This window comes from Metopolophium dirhodum, chromosome 1 (assembly GCF_019925205.1).
Source record: "Metopolophium dirhodum isolate CAU chromosome 1, ASM1992520v1, whole genome shotgun sequence".
NCBI classification, from domain to species: domain Eukaryota; kingdom Metazoa; phylum Arthropoda; class Insecta; order Hemiptera; family Aphididae; genus Metopolophium; species Metopolophium dirhodum.
Window position 1 is genome coordinate 117,660,275 of NC_083560.1, and position 8,425 is coordinate 117,668,699.

An 8,425-nucleotide genomic window follows, 5' to 3' on the forward strand; every position below is an offset into this window, starting at 1 on the left:
AAAAAATAGGTTAATATCTAGTAAGTTACTATATAATTACATAGGTAGCTGTATATAACTTTTAGGTATAAATAATATTCAAATTAATCAATTAGATAGGCTATCTTTATTTTATGAACACTTAAAATTCAAATAAAAACAATAATACAATTTCCAGCCGTTAAGATAAGTATACTAATCTAGGTAGATTTTACTGATTTATTATTTTTCTTTATTTTTGTCGTCCAAAGAGACCTTATATTTTTCAGTGCTGTGTACTTTCTTCAGTAGTGTAGAATTTTTTATTATTTCATTGTAAAATTCAATGCAACTCAATCCATATGTTTTTGTTATCAGACAACATTCTATTGTTTTAGTATCCATTTGATTTCGAACGTCAGTCCAAGTAGTTGTCATTAAAGAAAATACTCGCCCTATTGACGCGTTTGACCCCGGTAAACAAAATGCAAACTCTACAACCATTGCCAGATTTGATATATTTACATCTTTTTCTTTAAATATATTAAATATTTGTACCCATTTTTGTTCTACTAAAACAACATTTTTTGTCCAGTCATCAAATTTGTCTTGAAAAATGTTTATAAAAGCCATAAACTCATAAAAGTATTCATCTTCATTAACTTTAACATATTTTGATAACATCTTTATTGTATTTTTAGCATTATTCCATGTAACTGTATTTTTGTTTGTTAAGTGCAACCAATTTAATTCAACCATTAGTGCCTGGTTAGGTAATGTCCACTTTTTAATATACGATATACATAAATCGTAAAACTTTTGACAATTTATATCAAATTCTTTTTTAACTAAATAACCCTCTTCTTCAATAGAATCAATCATTATCTCCATTTCAGTATTAATAAAATGTTCATTATTTCTGTTTTTTAAGTTATTTAATAAACTGTTTAATATATCAATTAATTCAAAAGCCAAAATTTTTTCCCCTTCAATTTTTTGAATATAGTTATTGAACAGTTTAAGCATACTTTGTATACATTTCATATATAATAGAGCAGTGACGTTTTGAAAAAAGTCAACCAATATCTTAGGACTCGAATCTTGTGAAATAAAATACGACTTTAGGCCATCAAACATTAAAATAATTCTGTCAATTGCAGGAGACAGCGATAGCCATCTAGTTTTGGCATGTGATAAAACAGGGGTCGGCAATTAATTTATATGGCAGGCCAGATATTTAAAAAAAAAAAATTTCGAGGGCCAAAAAAATCTTAAACATAATTTTATCATTAATGTATTTATTTTTGTATTAAAATCACATTTTTAGACACAGTATTTAATATTTAATTATTTATTAAGTAATAATACATTCATACTAACAATAACAAAATTTAATGAGAAAAATGACATTTTTTTTCTTGGGCTAATTTTTTAAAATCTGGTACTCTTGGAGAACAACTGATGCGTAAAGTGTTTTCAAGGTGGTGAACTGTTAATCTTGAACGGTATCGGTTTTTTAAAAACGTCATTTTTGAAAACGAAGTTTCACATACATAAGTAGAGCCAAACATAGTAGCTAATTTTATGGCAAGGGTTTTACAGTTCATGTATTTATCCAAGACATGTTTTATCCAAAAATCTTCAGTAGACGAAGTCTTATTCATTTGCAATGAGATATCTTCTTGCAAATCAATAATTTCCATTTGAAGTGAAGATTTTGGAAGTCTGAATAATTTTGTAGCAACGTCAATCCATTCTCCAGTCGGAGAAACTTCAAACAGATTTTTTAAAAATTGAGACAGTTTTCCAATTTCTGCAAAGTCTTTGAATCTCTTACCAAATTCTTCACCAAGGTCCGACAAAAAACTCAAAAACATACTGCAGTCTATGTCGGAATTCTTTTTATATTCAAGGATTGTTGGAAAATGAATAAAATCTTGATTTTTTATATCTTCTTCAAAGATTTCAAGTTTTCGTCGGAAAGCAGATACCCTTGATATCAGATCACAAATTAACTTGTTATGCCCTTGTAACTTGTACAACTTGAAGTGTTCAAGAAGTAGGTTCAATGTATGGTGTTCTGTTATCGTGACTATTATTATAAACAGCTTTATACGATGAACGCTATCGTAATTTCCTAATAAATCATAAAAATAGATCGCCTCTGAAATCACACACACACACACACACACACACGCGCGCGCGCGCGCGAATGCAAGCGACTCGGCCCGCAGCCGTGACTGCGGCACGTTCAACAACAACACAGATAATGATTAACCGTTATTATTGTCTCAGCGCCTCATGAAATCGATTTCAATTTTAGTTTAATTTTTGTTATGAAGGGTGGGGGGAGTGATGCATAGGATATATAGGAAAATTAAGAAAATTTTTGGCAGTCCATAATTTTTCCTTCCGCGGGCCGGACATGGCCCGCGGGCCGCCTATTGCCGACCCCTGTGATAAAATATCACGGTATTTGGACATCAGCAAAATCGCAAAATTCTTTTAATTTTTCTACCCGCACTGTATAAATGTGGAAATATCCAAAAAGTTTAACTATTACAGCTTCTACGTCAATAGGTAAATTATCTGACGCGATTTGTACAGCGTTATGTAGGATATGAGCGTTGCAACCTAATCCAAGTATATCTTTTTTTAATTCTGTCTGAAGTTTTGTGTACACGTTATTTTTTCCTTTTCTATTTAATCCACCAAAATTAGTGTTTGTGTTATCAGCCGATAGTGCAACAATTTTTTGCTTTAATCCGAATTTAGTAAGAACGTCAATAATTTTAGAAGTAATTAAATCAGACGTTTCACCGGGCAAATTTGAGAACTCTAGTATTTTGTTTTTTACACCAACATGAGGCAAAAAATAACGAACAACAACAGGTACTAGTTTAATTGCTTTGTGGTTGGAACCGTCAACGGCGTCAACTAAAACAGATATATAATTCGCAGAAGATAGTTCTTTTAAAGTATTATCAACTATGGACGGGCAAATAACGTTGACAACTATTTCCCTGGTTTTTGTTTTTGCACACGTGAATTTTTTGTCGTTTAAACATTGACGAATCAGTTCCGATGTACAAGTCATAGAACGAAAACTGTGATTGTGAATTACTGTATGATACACAAAAGTAGCTTCGCGGGCGGCTAACAAAAAATCATTTTCAGTAGGAACCAAAGCAGAAAAATAGTTGGAAACTTTACCAGATTGAATCGATGATCTTGTAGCTAACTTATGTTTTTGCGTTTTGAAGTGATCGTTTATGTCCGATCGTCCACCGTGACTTACTGAAAAAGTTCCATGGCAAGTTGTACACTGTACATTGAAATCGTCAGTAGATTTAAGTTTTTTAATAAATGGGAAATCATTTTGCAACTTTTCGTTAAAATGACAAAGTCTTTTAGGCGGCATAGTCACTACGACACTGTAAATTATAAATACGAACAAAACTGTTGATAAATCAGATAAATATTGCACTCGCATACAACTTGTATCGTCAGCAAATAACTGTTAACTAATTTATAATGTATAGACTATAGGTAAACTATACATTCTGTAGTATAATCTTTCGTAACCGTAATACTCGAAATTTAAAATCATAATATGGTTTTTCCCGATTGAAAATTAATTATAACTGATTATAACTGCAATTGTCGTACATTCCGACGTTCGTTATCGAAATAATATACGATTAGGATTTGTTCAAAATAAAATCGATAACCGAGTAAGTAAAAGAATACCAATTTAAAAACGGTTTTAATTTCCGGGACATAACTATGCAAAAGTCCAAAACCGGTACAAATCGGTGTCCCGAAAACTTTGTCCGGGACGCCGGGACATGGGTTCCTAAACCGGTAACGTCCCGGGAAATCCGGGACGAATGGCCACCCTACACAAGACACATTCAACGATAATAATAATAAAACAATACAAATAGTGATATGTGAGTGTGTGTGTGTCCAGCTGTTCCCCGTGACCGATGTCCTATATTCTATACTGTTTTTATGTTGCGGCGGCAACAAATGGCATGACCTATTTTTGATGACAAATTATTTTTTTGTGTATTTTTTAATGAATTTTAGATGCTCTGTCAATATATAATACATTATCAAACTCGCTGTTGCTTTAAATTGTTCGGCTGGAATTAGAATTAATTAACAAATACTAAAATTAAGTTTAAATCAAAACAATAATAATAATAATAATAATAATAATAATGATTTTAAATTATATTAATTAAATTGATACTCACATTAAAAGGGTGGCTATTAGTTGCGTTCCGCGGTCAACATTTTTTCCGAATTGCGACCCGAGTTTTTTTGGGTTACATACGAAACTGCCCGAAATTTAAAATTAAATTAATCAGTTTCTTTCACATTATTATACAGACTTAGGACTGTGTGTAGCATCAGTAGATACTACAGGTAGGTTAAAAATGATGTTTTGTTTTTATTAGGTTAAAAATGTTTTTTTGACATTAAAATCTGATATTAAAATGTTTTGTTTTTATTAAAAAATGTTGGCACTGGTAAAAACGTATAGGTATGATATTTTTTGAATCTGTTCTTAACGGCGCAAATAAATCTAAAAAGCAAATTATATCCAAAAATTCCCCTTCAACTTCACACGAAGTACAGGAAAAATAACCGTTATGATTTTTGACATTTAATAAAAGAACTTTAGCTGGAGCATCCGCCACAATGTGAGCTATTTCAAAATGTATTTGTTTATTGTTTATTTGAATACCATAAGTTAAAATGTGATTTAGCTCATGTATAAATGGTCCTAAATATTCATTTATATCACCAGGTTTACTGTTAAAACTGTGAAAAATACCAACCGGAAAAATTTTCTTTTTAAAAATGGGGAAATTTATGAATGACATAAGAATAGGCCAAAACTGTGATTTAGAATTTTTACCTAAAAGAAGACCATCAATACTGAAACTTAATTTTATCATTATATTATTAGTTATATTATTAATTTGTTTTAATAAGTTAGGTTGTACAATATTACAAATACCTAAATTAAGATATGAACCGTTTTTAATTTCTGAAATTGGTCTAACTGCCTTATGTTCACGTAGAATTGTTCGGATATCCTTGGGAACTTCTTGACCTGTGTTCCTAAGAATATTTAACATCTCATTGGCACATTTTGTTGAACTAAATCTTGGTTTTTATCTTTATTACTGTTAGTTACATACAACATGTCATCAATAGGCTGAGTCTCAGCAGAACATTCCTAAAAAATAAATGTGTACCTACCTATAGACAATAACTTAATATTTCAACATATAATGTAACAAAAAAATTTAAGTAATACTTAGAAGCATGAAATTCATTTGTTAAGTTCAGTGTTGTATTGGAATCACATGGTTCTATATAACTGCAGTTGTTGTTTGTAATGGTTGAATGAAGTTGTTTATCAGGGGATTTCAAAAGTGCGATTGGATTGGACTAAAACAATATAATAAAAAGTTGAGAAAATGTACCTATTTTATAAATTATATTATCCAACATACCTGAAGTGATGGCTGAATTTTAATAAAATTTGTAGCAATTGGTAGACTATTATTTAATAGTTCTATTTTATTTCTTATACGCCTTTAAAACTGACGTGAAGAAATAGTTCCAATATCTTTGACCCATTTACAGCTTTTTGGGAATACTGAAAAATATTAAATTGTTAATTAGAAATGATAGACTAATAAGTAATAATATAAATTAATATTGAGTATGTTTGTCCGTTTAAGTTAAACCCAACTTTTATTATATCTAAATACATTACATTTTTATTTAATAACTTTATTGAAAGAAAAATTAATAGAATCTATTTTTCTGAATAGTCATTGTGAGCGCCGTTACCGATCCTACGAATGGTGCGGTTGTCGGCAACGACTTGCGTTAGGTGTTGAAGGCTGGAGCGGGGACAGGTTATTTAATTTGTACAATGTAGTCAAAAGTTTAGGGACGGAAACACGTATATTTGCAATAAATAAATAATTCAATTAACGGGTGCCCATAATAGTAATATCAACTTAACACTAAATACCACAGCTGGTGAACAATAATTATAATATATACAGCCCACTGACACGTGGGACCAAAACAAATGATAGACCTGACTATGACTACGGCTACTGCGTGGCTCGGCGGCTACGTGGCTCGGCGACTGCGGCGATCCGTGGTGCCGACCAATATCGGTCCCTCGCCAGAACGGCGACGGCGGACAAATCTCCCGCTAATCGCTTGACGATGATGGCCCGTGGTTCCGCGCGAGTAGCGCGAACGCGAAATTAGTATAATATTCACGTACTTTTCCGTGGCAAACACTCGCGATCACGCGGAGGGTAACAAAACACGCGCACGGCGTAAATAGACGCGAGCGGAAGCTCGATGTGAGCTCGACGTCGGACGTCAATCACGAAGGACCCGACGGACAAATAGGAGTGGTCACACGCGAATTTTTATTTTACTCGATGTAAATAGATACGTATCGCGACAACGATAATAACGCGAAAACGTACTTCAGTAATAGGTACTAGGTATCGATCGTGGCTGCTGATCACAGCTCGGGCACACTTGCACCTCGCGTTCACACGAGGTTTTACGACACATGGGAACGATAGCGCGGACGTTGCGCTACGTTCTGAACGTTCAGCCGTTGGAAAAAGACAAACGCCACAAAGTTCGCGACGGCCGATGGCCAGCTCGCCGGCCGTTGACGGCGGCGCGGTAACTCCGGAGGGGGAACGCGTCGCGCAGAGCTTCGACATCTGGCGCGACTTGGAGCGTCCAGGATTTTGGCGGCGACCCCGTTCCGCGGTCGAACAGTCATGAAAAAACATATTGATATTCATTAAATTGATTTAGGTAATTGTAAAATGTAATATTCTTAAATATTTATATTACACATAAGTATTTACTTTTCCCTGTCGTAGCGAGTTTTTGCTGTCCTAAACCAGCTTTGGACTTCCATTTCAAATACAGAGTCAGAAAATTGATATATATTTTTAATCACACCTAATAGTGAATAGAAATAATTATAATTGTATTGAATTATATAAAAATAAATTTAATTTATAATTTACCTTTAACAATTTAAATTATCTGTAAATCTTTTACTTTAAATTTAGTCTGATCTTTATAAAAAGCCTTGCCTGTCCAAGAACAATTGATTGCAAGTTGATTAGTAAACATTTTTGACAAAATGCGTCGCAAATGTGATTTACCATCATTACCGCAAATTGAGAAAAATATAATTTTCTAGCAAACAAGTATATTAGTTATATTAATAATTTATAATTTTAAAATAAGTTAAAAAATTAGATTATACAATTTTACCAATTTTTCTCTATCATTATTGTCAATTTGCAATAGTTTTTCAAACTCTAAAATGTCTTCTGTTTTTGAAAAAGGAATATTTGCTAACAATATTTTATCTTCAATTTCATTAAACATTCCTAATGTTGGTACATTGGCTTGAGTTAATTTTTTTATATCATTTTTTAAGCTATCCATCATATTCCAGAGCCTTTGATTCATCAAGCGATTTGCTATAAGCTCTTCATGAATATTTTGTAAATATTTTGTATTTTCTTCTGTAATAACTATAGTATAATATATTTTAAAATAAAAACTACTTTATTATTATTTTTGTTCATTATTTTTTTTCACATGAAACACCACCTCCCCCTGAAATTTTTTCTTACTACTACGCCCCTGTAAGTATAGAATTATATAATATACAGGTAATTTATACAATATTATAAGAAAGAATACATTTTTCATATTAATTACATTATTTTATACATTAAAAGTAAAAAAATATTTTTATGGTGCAACAACAAGACATCTCCAAGACTTAATTTAATTTTTTTTTATGAAATCAATTATAATTATTGCCAAAGTATTTGAATATATTTTTTGTAAATTTTTTAAACTATTTATTAATTTTTAAAACAGTTTTTTGTTTCTCCTGAAAAATTTGTAAAAGTGGAGATGTCTTGTTGTTGCTCCGTGGTCTTCATTTATTAAAGGGTAGTCAAGTTAGTGAAACTTAGAACAGATATAGGATTATAGCCTTATAGGAATGTGTGGTATGTCATTGTTTGTTTTATTAATTAATTTCTAATAAAATTTTTACTACCTTTAAGAGAATCTTGGGATAATGGTTGATTTTGAATTTCCAAATTCTTAACCTGACAAACAAAAAATAATTAATAACTAATTTGAAAAAAAAGTTAGAATTAAGTCAAGATTTGTCTAGAACATTGAGTACCTGTGTTCCTGTATATGACGGTTCTATGTGAATTGTTCGATCATATTTGAGTCTTGTAAAATGTTTGGCGGTGTCAAAGAGTCTAGATTTGTAAAAGATTTTTCTTGGTTATCAGCAAATGTTGAAATATCCGAAAAAAGAGAAGTTGACAGTGCGTTTGTAATGGAACCATGT